Source organism: Piliocolobus tephrosceles, chromosome 6, assembly GCF_002776525.5.
Source record: "Piliocolobus tephrosceles isolate RC106 chromosome 6, ASM277652v3, whole genome shotgun sequence".
Taxonomy (NCBI): Eukaryota; Metazoa; Chordata; class Mammalia; order Primates; family Cercopithecidae; genus Piliocolobus; species Piliocolobus tephrosceles.
This window is the reverse complement of record NC_045439.1, coordinates 39,997,137-40,011,562: the sequence shown is the minus strand read 5'-3', so window position 1 is coordinate 40,011,562 and position 14,426 is coordinate 39,997,137. Positions and strand designations below refer to the sequence as shown.

General features: G+C 38.4%; 1 protein-coding gene and 1 pseudogene across 1 annotated transcript in view; one reads left to right on the top strand and one right to left on the bottom strand.

The window, feature by feature from the left end:
* Positions 1-14,426, top strand: part of GPHN (gephyrin) — a 728,696-nt gene that overhangs the window by 80,215 nt on the left and 634,055 nt on the right. The gene's annotated exons all lie outside the window — the stretch shown is intronic.
* LOC111556093 lies at positions 11,576-12,212 on the bottom strand (annotated as a pseudogene).

Here is a 14,426-nt window from a genome sequence, read left to right as displayed (position 1 = left end):
ACCATCTCATGCCAGTTAAAATGGCTATCATTAAACAGTCAGAAAACTACAGATGCTTTAGTGGATGTGGAGAAATAGGATTGCTTTTACATTGTTGGTCAGAGGGTAAATTAGTTCAACCATTATGGAAGACACTGGCAATTCCTCAAGGATCTAGAACCAGAAATACCACTTAACCCAGCAATCCCATTACTGGGTATATACCCAAAGGATTATAAATCATTCTACTATAAAGACACATGTACATATATGTTTATTGCAGCAGTATTCACAATAGCAAAGACTTGGAACCAACCCAAATGCCTATCAATGATAGACTGGATAAAGAAAATTTGGCACTTATACACTGTGGAATATCAAAGATTTACCTCTAAACATAATAAAGACAATATACCACAAGCCCATAGTGAATATTATACACAGCACTGAAAAGTTGAAGGCCTTTTTCCTAAGATGAGGAACAAGACATGGGCACTCACGCTTACCACTTTTGTTCAACACAGTACTGAAAGTACTAACCAGAACAGTTAGGCAAGTCAAATAAATAAAAAGGATTCAAATAGGAAAGGAAGAAGTTAAATTGTTTTTCCATATAGATGACATAACCTTATATATAGAAAAGCTTAAAGGCTCCACCAAAAACCTGTAAGAATTGATTAATAAATTGTATAAAGTTGTAGATTACAAAATCAACATATAATTGTTAGTAGCATTTCTATACAATAACAACAAATTACCTCAAAAGGAAATTAAGAACACAATCCTATTTACAGTAGCTACAAAAATAAATTAGGTATAAATTTACCCAAAGAGGTAAAAACTCTGTAAGCAGAAAACTATAAACCATGTATGTAAGAAATTTAGGAAGATAAAATAAAGGGAAAGATATCTCATGTTCATGAATTGAAAGGATTAACATTATTAAAGTGTCTCTACTGCCCAAAGTTATCTACAGATTCTATGCAAACCCCATCAAAAATTCCAATGACATATTCCCCAGAAAGTGAAGGAAAAAAAAAAAATCCTAAAATTCTAATGAAATCACAAACACTTCCAAATAGCTAGAACAATGTTGAGTAAAAAGGTCAAAGCTGAAGGCCTCATAGTACCTGATTTGAAAATCTACTACAAAGCTGTGTTAATCAAATCAGCATGATGCTGGCATAAAAGCAGACACTCAGATCTACAGGATAGAATGGAAAAGCCAGAAAAAAAATCCACATATCTATGGTCAATTGATTGTTGATGAAAATGCTAAGATCACACAATGGGGGAAGGGAGGTCTCATCAATAAATGGTCATGGGGAAACTGGATATTCACTTGCAGAAGAATATTAGACTCCCACCTCACGTCATATATAAAAATCATCTCAAAATGGATTAAATACTTAAATGTAAGACCTAAAACTGTAAAAGTAGTAAATAAATCATAGGAGAAAAGCTCTCTGTCATTGGTATGATCACACATACTTTGGATATAACCCCCAAAGCACAGACCACAAAAGTACAAATAGACAGATGGGATGATATCAATCTAAAAAGCTTCTGCACAGCAAAGGAAACAGAATGAAGAGAAAACCTGTGAAATAGGAGGAAATACATGAGACCATATGTTTGATAAGGGATTAATATCCAGAATATATGAGGAACTTGAAAGTAAGAAAACAATCTGATATAAAAATGTACAAAGGACCTATATAAACATTTTTGAAAACAAGACCTATAATTGGCCAACAGGTTTATGAAAAAGTGATGAACATTACTAATCATCAGAAAAAAGGAGATTATAACTCTAATGAGATACTATCTTACAGCTGTTAGAATGGCTACTTTAAAAAAGACTGGCTGGGCACGGTGGCTCACGCCTGTAATCCCAGCACTTTGGGAGGCTGAGGCGGGCAAATCACAAGGTCAGGAGATTGAGACCATCCTGGCTAATACGGTGAAACCCGTTTCCACTAAAAATACAAAAAAAATTAACTGGGCGTGGTAGTGGGTGGCTGTAGTCCCAGCTACTTGGGAGGCTGAGGCAGGAGAATGGCATGAACCCGGGAGGCGGAGCTTGCAGTGAGCTGAGATTGCGCCACTGCACTCCTGCCTGGGCGACAGAACGAGACTCTGTCTCTCAAAAAAAAAAAAAAAAAAAAAAAACAAAGACCGAAGACGAGTATTTGCAAGGTTGTGGAGAAAAGAGAACCCTTGAAGACTGTTGGTTGGGTTGTAAGTTAGTATTACAGCCATAATCGAAAACAATATGGAGGTATCTCAAAAATTAAAAGTAGAACTATCTTGTCATCCAACAGTTTTACTTACTATTTGGTGTATGTCCAAAGGAAATCATATCTGTATCAAAGAGATACCTGTACTTCTGCCACAGCATCCTTGGAGTGTCACTTTTCTAGCTGGGAACCTCTGTGGCTGGTATTGCCCGAATTTTACTTGGGCCTGCTTGGCTTGTTCTGCCCACTCTGCCTGACATTATACACTCTGCTTGCGCTAACAGCCTGTATCCTGTACCTGCCAAGGGCGAGCCAGGTACGGAGTGGTGAGGGGTGTGTGAGGTAGCATATGATCCAGCCACTGTTCACAGCCAAGCACACTAGTTGTGGTGTGGTGGACACCTCTAGGTGCCGGCACAGGTGCTGGCACCGTGCAAGGCTGCGGCTCAATGAGGCATACCACGAGCAGCTTCCACGGCTGCCACTGGGGTAAGCACTGGTGCCTGGAAGCTTGGAGACTTCAGGAACTGCAGAGCCCCATTGAGGGTGTCACAGCTGTAGCTTGGGGAGCTCTTAAGTTTGGGCTCCCTGAAGTGCTACAGCTCTGCTCTGCTTCTTGTCACCTGCAACGTGGCAAGAAAGGGGCATGTTTCAGCCCTGTTTGTGTTACTGCTCTTTCAGTTGTGCCATTCAGCAGGTCCCGAGTTCTTGTCCTGTGCCCAGAAAGAATGAGTTAGGTGGACAAGTGGAGGGTGAACAAGGTGAAGAGATCCTTTAATGAGTGACAGAACAGCTTAAAGGAGACCCACAGTGGGTAACTCCTCTCTGCAGGCAGGGCATCCCGACAAGTGTTCAGCTCTCAGCAGAGAGGAGACCCATAGTGGGTAGCTCCTCTCCACAGGCAGGTTGTCCCATCATCTGCTCAGCTCTCAGGAGAGAGGAGACCCACAGTGGGTAGCTCTTTTCTGCAGGCAGGTTGTCCTGTCGTCTGCTTGAGTTTGGCTGAGTCCAGCGTTTCTATGGGCTTCAGAGGGGAAGAAGTACATGCTGATTGGTCCATGGAAAGCCATGGGCAGGCCCAAAAAAATCACCAGAAGTTCTCCCTCCAGTCCATAGCACTAGCAGTCCGGCCCCCAGGCCTCAGGCTGTGTCTGACCTGAAGATGAGGTTTTACTAGCTACCTGCCCCTTTCTGTCTAGGCCTGTCTGCCTCTTGCTGTCATTAACCTGCCATCCACGGTGCCCATGGTGCCCAGGTTTTTTGTGCTGAATGTTGCCTGCAGGCCTGTGTCAAGCCACCCTTAGCCACCTGTCAGCCTGTCTCCCATGCTCATTGGTACCCAAAGTCTGGAGGGGGCCAAAGCATGAAGGGGCTGGTGTGTCATAGCTGCCCTGAGTATGTTCACACCTGGCTGATTCATGACAGTGCCTGAGCTTGGCCACAACTTTGCTCCAAAATCGGAGTAGGTGCTTGGAGTGGGTGCTTGGAGTGGGGGGAGGCTAGACAGCGGGAGTAGTCTCTTCTAAGCTTGTGGGTCAGCAGGGCTTCCTGGGTCTGCAAGAGTACAGAGATGCCTGGGTTTGCAGCCACGGTTCCATGGCTACAACTGCACCCGGGGGGCGGGGCTTCCACCTCTTTAGCTTGGAATGGGCTGGGGGCTTCCACCTGTTCCTGGTTCCTGTCAGCTCTGTGGAGTGCACAGCCCCAGCTGTGCCTGCCCTACTGCATCTGGCATCATTGATGATGCCAGGGATTGACACTGCTCCAGACAGGCTGCCACTGCCATCAATCCCTTTTCTGAAGAGGTATGTCTCTGCCATTAGGGTAGGGACAATGAGTGCTCTTAACTGCTTCATGCTGACAGGGAGCGTTGTTTATGGGGAAAATGGCAGTTATATCTTCTTAGAGGCCCTATCTAAGGGTCTCTAGTAAAAGGGAGCCATCAGCCAAGTTTCCATTTGCATGACCATTTGAAGTTTGATGGCCCAAAGGCGAGAAGAGACAAACCGGGTTATTAGAAGACATGGATCAAAACGAAACAAAGGAGTAAGGACAGCTCAAAAACCATGAGGCTGCTGACATGCTCAAAATTGGAATATTGATCCAGATGTTTACATTACCCATCCCTTTTGTCTCTCTGAGCTGCAGTCAGAAATCACTGGTTGGTTCACAGGAGCAAGTAGGGTTAGTCTAAAATGCAGACCAAAACTTAAAAACACAGTCCGGAGGGGGTTGAGGCAGCTTGGGGGCTGGCTTGTCAGCACTGCCCCAAGTCTGTGCATACCCAGCTATGTAGTGACAGGCTTGGCCACAACGTTGCTCCAAAATTGGAGCAGGCGCCAGGAGTGGGGAGAGAGAGGCCAGGCAGCGGGAGCAGACTCTTCCGAGACTGCAGGAGTGTCTTCACAGGCCCCTGAGAGTGCAGAAATGCCTGGGTCTGCAGCTGTGGCTGGGTGGCTGCAACTGCACCCAGGAGGGCAGGGCTCCTGCCCCTTCAACTTGGAAGTTGGCAGGGCTTCTACCTGTTCCTGGCTCCTGCAGCTTTGTGGAGTCCACAAGCTCCAGTCTTACCTCCCACACTGCAGCTGGCATCATGGCAGTGTCCGTTCCAGATGGCCTGCTACTGCCATCACTTCCATGTTCATTGTGGCATTATTTCCAATAGCCAAGATGTGGAATCAATCTAAGTGTCCATTAATGGGTGAATGGATGAAGAAAACATGTTATATATACACAGTGAAATATCATTCAGCCTTAACAAAAGAAGGAAATCCTGTCATTCTCAACATCATGGATCAACCTGTAGGACATTATGTTAAGTGAAAATAAGTAAGTCACAGAAAGACAAATACTCGTGATCTTACTTATTACATGTGTAGTGCAAAAATGTTTACCTCGTAGAAACAGTAAAGTGTTGATTATCAGAGGCTAGGGTGTGGGCGGAATTAGGGAGATGTTGGTTAAAAGACAGAAAAATTTATTTAAAGTGGAGGAATAAGTTCAAAAACTATTGAAAATCATGGTGACTGTAGTTAATAACAGTATGTTGCATATTTGAAAATTGCTAAGACAGTAGATTTTAAGTGTTCTTACCAGAAGAAATGATAAGTATGTGAGGCAATGCATATGTTAAATAGCTTGATTTAGCCATTCTACAGCTATCAAAGCATCTTTTATATTTGTATATTATAAATATATTTAATATATAATATAATATATTTATATTATAAATATATAATTTTAATCAGTCAGTTAAAAATAAAGTACTGAGACTCTGAGGAAGGCATTAGTTAATTTGCCCATGGTTATATAGTTGGTGAATCCAGCTGTCTTACTTCAGATGTGTGCTCTTAACCAAAAGATGCACTTGCTTTCCCCTCGACTTCTATCCCTAAAAACGGAAAAGCAAAATAAAGAAGTAGAAAGAGGCCAGGCGCAGTGGCTCCCACCTGCAATCCCAGCACTTTGGGATGCTGAAGCTGATCACGAGGTCAGGAGTTCGAGACTACCCTGACCAACATGGTGAAACCCCATATCTACTAAAAATGCAAAAATTAACCAGGCGTGGTGGTGCATGCATATAATCCCAGCTACTCAGGAGGCTGAGGCAGGAGAATTGCTTGAACCCAGGAGGCGGAGGTTGCAGTGAGCCAAGATCAGTGCCACTGCACTCCAGCCTGGGCAACAGAGCAAGACTCCGTCTCAAAAAAAAAAAAAAAAAGACAAGAAAAGAAAAAAAAGAAGTGGAAAGAAATTCAGTAGCCATTTAATTAAGCCTTGCAGTTGATGCAGTCTTTAGCTAAACACTGGGATAGTTTGGGAGGGAAGGCTGTAGTTTGGGAGGGAAGGCTGTTAGTACAATTTTTTTATACATTGTGCTTAAGAGGCTTTTGAGTCATGGATCTTTGATAATTTCTTTACTTTCAGTAGTAACGTATCCTTGGTAATTTTTTTACTTTCAGTAATAATATATCCTAGACAAATTTTATGCATTTTTTTCATACTTGAAAGAAACTTTTTATTAAAAAATAGTATTAATGGAGCATAATCTGGTAGGAGTGTTCATTACTACCGTTTTATTGTTTTTAAGCTTTTTCCATGGTTAAGAGTAGGAAATACACATTTTTGGAGAGAAAAACGTGAATCCCAAATTTATCCTCTTTCCAGTTTAAGATAAAGATTTTGATGGATTTTATTCACCACTTTGGTCTTACCCTTTTTTGTATATCTTCTTTTTTGTATATCTTCTTCTTTTATTATCCTTTACCTCTGTTCTCTGATTTTACATTTTGTTTTTTGCTTTTTTTTTTTCTAGATACAGGCCTAGGTATTTTATTTTACTTTTCATTATAGTCATAGAGTCTTCTTAATTACTTTAACTAAGTAGGTTTTTTTGGGTGGTTGGAGGAGAAAACATTAATTTGTCTGCTTATTTATTTTACATATTGTTTATAATTCTCTTGTGAATTATTTTAGGGTTTTTATTGGTTGCTTTTGTTTTTGTCTTCCTGATAGAAAAATTATATTGTTTGCAAATAAAGATTGCTTTCCTCCTTTTTCTTCCATTTTTGGCCTCTAATGTTTTCTCTTCTCTAATTGTGTTGTTTAATAGCATCAAAAGATATTAAATAATAGAAGAGATAGTGGACATCCTTGTCTTATTCCTTATTTTAATGAGAAAGTATCTAACATTTCCAGTTAAGTAAGTTGCTGGCTAATTGGGCAAGTACAGACACATGTGTATATCTTTGTATCTGTATCTATATATATTCAGGCTAACAAATATCTCTTAATTTCTATGTAAACTTTAAAATTTTTATTTTGGTAATTATGAATGATGTTGACTTATTTCACTTGAGTTTTCAGCAGTTATGAAAATAAACATATAATCTTCCGTTAATATAATGGATTTTATTAATGCATTTGTAATATTAAAAACCTTTGAACTTCTGGAATGTACCCCTCTTTTAAATTTTTTTAGTGTTTTGGATTCTTTTGCATATTATCTCATTTAAAGTTTTTGCATTGTTATTCTTTAGTGTGTTTTATTTGTGCAGTTTACTGTGCAGTTTTGTGAAGTTTTGGGGCCAATGTTATATAACTGTCATATAAAAATAATCTGGAAATTTTCTTCCTTTTTAAAATCTAGTCCTTATTTTTATTTTATTCAGGCACTGTTTTAACAGATGTTCAAGTACCTACCATGTGCTATTAACAATACAATTGTGATGATAGTTAATAGTTCCTTAGCTTACTATGTATTTGTCAGTACTCTAAGTACAGTTGCTTCTCACTACTTGAAGTAGATTTGTTCTGTGAAGTAGCAGTGAATAATAAATTAGGTCTTACTGGAATTACAATGTTAGGTTCCTATAAGCCTCCGGTCACAATATTTTTGTCCATGTATCAATACATCACTAAAATGTGTGTTTCTATTTAAAGATACCTTATTTTATATATATATTGTTGATTCATTAATATTGGACTCATGTCCCACAGCAGTATGACTCATGCCTGAAGGAAGCTTTTGTAACACACATATTTTCTCCCTAAAGCCTATCACAGGCATCTTGTGCTTAGGAACACTAGACAGCACTTGGGCATTCTAAATAGCCAAATCATCAACAAAAAGCACAAAAATGAGAACATTGTTGCACTTAATAGACTGTGAAAAGAATACTCCTTTATAGTATGGGAGCAGAAACAAAGCAGAGCATTACTTTGTTCAGTTTCAGCTGACAGGATGCAAATCAGGTGACTCAAAATTCTCCCCTTCTGCACATTTCCACAAATTATTGCCAGAGTGCTACGAATATTGATGTTGGATTACACATAAATTTTATTGAGTAGGCAAATTCACAAATGTGGAATCTGTGGATGAGGATTGATTGTATTTCTGTGTATTTAATATGTGTTCATTTATTGGTCACAGCAATCCTGTGAGGTAGGTATTATAACACATACTATAAGATAAAGAGGTTAAGTTCCTTGCACAGTGTTACACAGTCAACGAGTGTTTGAGGACAACACTAAATTAGTGTAACTGATTATCAAGACATGTCGTTTGCCCTTAGGAGCTATTTCCATCTAAAAGGGTTAAAGGTGTTTTGCTCAAATAACTAAATTTAAGGTAGTTTGAGATAAGTAGCGTAAGGGTAGTGCCACCCAGATGTAATGGATATTCAGAGGGAAGATTATTTTGGAGACCACGGAAGGGCGTTAGGTGATAGTTTCTAAATGGAGGCTTTTAGAATCAGTAAGATTTCATCAAGTTGGCTTATGAGGATGTAGGAGATGAACTATTTCAGAAGGTACTCATTTTTTACATCAAATACCTTCAATGATTCCAGTCTTTTTGGAATAGGAAAGTGGTGGTGAAGGGGCAACCTCTTTAGTTTTCAGGATTCATATACTCATTCATATGACCGTTTTTTCCAGTACTATTTAAAAATTTATTCTGCCTTTGTAATACTGGGAACTAAAGCATAGCACCATTAATTGGAAGTCATAAAGATGAACAAGGTAGTGTTTTAATATAAATATATGAATTTCTTATTATGGAATAAGAAAAACCAACAATAGAATGACATTTGTGCAATAGGACTCCAAGTAGTGGGTGTTTTGTGGGAGAGTGAAAAATTCAAGTAAATATTAAAAATTGCTGAAATACAAAGATTTTCCCCATATACTTTTGTAATGTACTCATCTTGTTTTTCAATGCATCTCATTAATCATACATCTTAACTGCATTCTAAAACCAAAAAATTAAGAGGGAATTTTTAAACCAAATAATCTAACTTTACTAGGCAACATAGTGATTATCATTTTAGATTTGGTGCCCATGTAATTGGGCTGATTTATCACAGGTGGTAGATGTGTAAACCTCCCTGTGTATGATCTTGTTGAGGGCAAGAATTGTGGCTTTTCCTTTTTTGCATTTCTGATAACCAGCAAAGTTCCTACCACATAGAAAGCCCTCAGGAAATGTTACTGCTTAACTAAATGAATACTCCAAAACCCTTTGTGACTAATAATTTCTATGTAAATATTGTAGATTGTGTTGATCAGTGTTCTTGCATTCTATGTATTATTGTTTTCTTTATTTTCAGTGCAACAGCGTGAGAGTGATCAAAGTGAAAAACATCTGTCCCTATATTTAGCTTTGTAATAAAAAACCACCATACTAATTCATAATATTTTCATCCCATTTGCCTGCTTTTCTTTTTATTGTTAGTTTTTTTTTTCTTTTCGGAGAATGTTAGGTAATTTTCCAGTATAACTTTCTCAATAATATGTTTCCTCATTACTGCAGTGAATAACTCAGTGATGTGAAATTAGAAGATAATCGATTCTGTTTCAGCACCAGTGCTTTGACACATATAAATTGAAATGTGAATATGAATTTTGTTTTTTCATGTTAAAGGATTCAATTTTTCATCAGTTACTTAGATCTTCATAAAACCTGAAGTTAGGAAGGAATTTTACTAGTTATTAAGTCCTATTCCATTTTAATGCCTGCAGTAGTAAATGTTTATTTATGATAAAACTCTTTGATTAGGTAGTAGGGAAAATTCAAGGTCAAAAGTACAAATTTCTGCCAAACTAAAGAAAGAATATTTTAATATGACTTGCAAGCTTCTTGGATTCATATATATTAAGGAGGGGGGTGGAAGATGACAGTGTTAAGAATCACATAGCATTCAATAAAAAGCCAATAAAAAGTCATCTCTGTGCCAAGAGTTATTGAACATTTTGAAATAAGAGTTATAGATTAATTCATATATTTCAATATTATCAATATTTGCTCTTGGTCTAGTTCCCCTCCTCTCCCAAGAAGAAATTGTTTTTTGATCCAGTGTTCAATTTTGGTTCTCTCTGTTAAACATATCAAGCTTACAAGGCTAACATAGGTGTCACTGAAAATGTATTTTTTTAAAAAAATTGAAAAAAATTGCATTTTTTAAATTCCAAAATAGAGATTTATTTATTAAGGGTTATTTAGTTTATGCATAAAAATCACCAGTTGTTCCTCATTGGGTTTTTTCTTTTAAAACACATATCAGTTCTTTTGGGGTTGCTTTGTTTGCCCCAGCACTTTAAAAAATACAGCTTTTTTTAGCTCCAGGAAGAACAGTTAAGGTTAAGGCAGTGAGGCGTTTTCTTGAATCTTAGCAGCTGAAGGGTTCATCTCTCCCCGTCAAGAGAATACAAACAGTAGGTAGTTTCTTAGGTTGAAAAATCTGTCCCTGAAGGAAATAATTCTGCAGAAGAATGCAAACAGAGTCATCTATGGTCAATTGTTTGTGCCCTATAGCTTTGAAAGAAACCCCTCTTGGTCATCAAGGGCTTGCTGGTTGGTTTCAGCTGTAAAACAGCAACAACAACAACAACAACAACGAAAACACAAAAAAGAAAACAAACAAAAAAACCTGTCTAGCGAGACAGAAAGAGCAGGGTTTACAATAGTGCTGTGAGACGGGACTATGCAGACCACATGAGAATACACACCAGTTTGCTTTAAAAAAAAAAAAAAAAAAAAAAAAAGGAATCCCACATAAAGGCCCTGCATCATTTCAAGTCAAACTCTTTGTAGTCCTTAAATAACCGAAATAGCAATACAGCAAGAGCCTCATAAGGTCACGTGGTTTTTTTTATTTTTTATTTTTTATTTTTTTTTTGAGATGGAGTTTCGCTCTTGTTGCCCAGACTGGAATGCAGTGGTGCAATCTTGGCTACTGTAACCTCCACCTAAGGTTTCTAGCGATTCTCCTGCCTCACCCTCCCAAGAAGATGGGATTACAGGCTTGTGCTACCGTGCCTGGCTAATTTTATATTTTTAGTAGAGACTTCACCATGTTGGCCAGGCTGGTCTCAAACTCCCGACCTCAGGTGATTCGCCCACCTTGGCTTCCACCAAAGTGCTGGGATTACAGGCGTGAGCCAAGGCGTCCGGCCATCATGTGCTTATTTTTAAAATGAGGTGGATTCCCCCAGAGCTGTGTTCCTCGTTGGCGACAAAACAAAACCAAAAATCCCTGGGACTTGACTCATTAGAAGTGTTAATAGATTTTTACCACCCTGAAGTGAAGCTATAAAGTCAGTCTGTGCTGTTGTGAAATTCCAGGATTTGGAAGTAAGATCATTATTTATTGGTCCTTTAGTATAGGCCAAAAGAAGAAGAAAAAAAAAAAAAGACTTAAAAAACAAGGGCTGTCCCCTGCTGACTCTGGCAGGACTCTGGGCCGCTCTGGGGGACGCAAGCCAGGGGCAGCCCACAGACTTGATTCACAGTGATTCTGGTTCGCCTGTTTTTCCGTGTGGCTATGAGTCGGGGGCGTGTCCAGCAGTGAGAAGGCCTACACCTTGTAGTTAAGCTCGGCCATCATCTGGTTGTACATCTCATAGATGACATCGATGGTGGCCGTGTAGTCATCGATGGTTGACTAGGAAGAGGCGGATCTTCTGCAGGCACTCCTCCTCTGTCACATTTTGCCCCTTGGAGAGCGCTTTCAGGAAGTCAGTCTTATAGGCGGCTGCCTACAGTGCTGCCTGGAAGATCTGCATGATCCAGCCGTGGTACTTCTTGAGGGCCATCTCGTAGGCCTTGGTGGCGTTGACGCAGATGAGGTTGGGGTGGTTCTCGTCCTGCTCCGCGTCACAGGTGCTCTGGAGGAAGAGCTGGATGAAGCGGAGGCCTCTTTTCAGCCACATCAGTGCCAGTGTGGCCTCTACTTTGGGCCACTCTGCTCCATACATTTCTTTCTCCACCTCCAGGATGTTCTGCAGGGTCCGGAACTTGGCTGGGTTGGTGTCGTACACGGCTTTGATTTTCGTGATGTTGCCGCTTATGTCTGCCTTGATGGGAGTAAACACTGGGGACCTAAGGCAATCGAAGAAGGGCGGCAGGTGGGACACCGCCTCGAGGAAGTGCCTAGTCTCGATCTGATTGTCCGCGGTCAGCGGCTTCAGCAGGTGTTCAGCCAGCAGCACCATTTCGGGGTCGAGGCCTGCGGTGATGCCCCAGCCAGCGTCAGTGCTGCGGTCCTCACAGCCACCCGCCACAGGCTCCGGGGATGCTAGCGTCGAAAAAATTGTATTCTTAAACTTAGGATCATATTTGGAGTCTTAGTGTCTGTGAAATCCTCCTGCTACAAAATTTATATATGGGTAAAAACTAAAACAGGAATTTGAAATCTTTTAACTTTTAGATTACAAAAAAGAGTATGGGAAATACACACAAGAAGAAAGTTATAAAATCCCTGTAATCCCTCTATCCAGAAATAGTAATATTTTGATATATACATTTTCAGGGTTTTTATTTTGTGTGTGTATGAACACACATTTATACTATTTTATAAACTTTGAATCATACTGTAGGAACACTTTTGTTCCTTGCTTTTTTCAACTTTATGAACATTTTCCTTTGCCACCAAAAATTTAGTTCAAAGTCATTTAAAATGGTTATATAATTTTCCACTGAATGCCTGTATTGGAAGTGATCTTCAGCAGTAGGACATTAGATATATAGATATATCCAATTTTCGATTATGAACAGTGCTATGCTAAGTATTTTTATGTAGTGTTTTATACACAATTCCTATTTTTGTATGATGAAGGGAATGGAATTTTAAATCTTATGTTGATTGTACCTTGCAACTATATTTCTGTTTTGTCTTAGATATTATCAAATGATATGTTTAAATATTTATCTTGGTAAATAAATACTTGATAAATTAGGTCATTTTTATAACAAAATTTTTAAATTTTTATTCTATTTCTATATAGGTCAGTTGTAGTTGTAATGAAGGAATCATATTTCCTCAAATCTAAAAATTATAAAGATGGAAACATATTTCTTCACATCTAGCAGTTTGATTATACATCTCATGATTAACGTTAATATTATATGAGACATATTTCACTGTCCTTTATGTGCACTTCTTTATGTACATTGTCCACTATGACAAAATATGTCTGTTAATTTAGGTTTTGGGGAATGAACACTTGTTTTTAATATTAACCTATCCGAGTAAGCACTTTAATTGGATTAGCTCATTTAATTCTCAAAACATTGCATGAACTATAGGTAGCATTTTATCCTATTTTATACATGAGGAATTCTGACTCATAGAGTCCTCATGTGTCACAGAGTCCTTTGTCGGGCTACAAAGTATAGGCAGTAATATAGGTGGTAGTATCATGATTGGTTTGTAGGAACTCTGGTACTGGCACCTGCATTTGTAAACCTCTACAGCAGTAATGTATATGCCATTTAATGCTTTTTTTTTTTTATTCTACTCTAATTGAAGATTATTTTCCAAAGTTATTCTCTTAACAAAAATTGAAAAATATACTATATAGAATATGTATACAGATATTTGTATGCACATGTATATGTATGCATTCAGATGTGAATAGAGATCCACAAACCTAACTGAATATTAAAATTTTAATACTAGAAATATTAAAATAGTTGCTTTGCAGACACTAGGTTATGGAACACTATCTATCCACTGACTGAAATATTTTTTCTGGCTATAATTTGAGTATAATTAAAATATAAACCTGTAAGTTCCTCTTTTTAAAAAGATATTTTGGAAAAACAGATTTTACTCTTTTCGTTAGAAAAGTATTCCAATATGTAACTGTATATATATACTCAGACATGCATATCTCTGATTTAAAATGATTTATTCTTTAGTTTTAAGCCTATATATATATTTTTAAAATAATTTCTTATTTTAGATTCGGGGGTACCTGTGCAAATTTGTTACATGGGTATATAGCATGATGCTGAGGTTTGGAATATAGATGATTCTGTCACCCAGGTACTGAGCATAATACCTGATAGGTAGTTCTTCAGCCCATTTTCCCTTCCCTCCCCTCTCCCTTCTTTAGACATCTCTAAGTGTCTATTCTCATTTTTCTGTCCATATGTATTCCATTCTTTAGGTCACGCTTATAAGTGAGAACATATGATATTTGGTTTTCTGTTCCTGTGTTAATTAGGATAATGGCCTCCAGCTACATCCATGTTGCTGCAAAGGACACATTTCAGTCTTTTTATGGCTACGTAGTATTCCATGGTGTATATGTGCCACATTTGCTTTCTCGACTCTCCCATTGATGGGCACCTAGGTTGATTCTATATCTTTGCAATTGTGAATAGTGATGCAATGAACATATGAGTGCATATGTCTTTTTTGT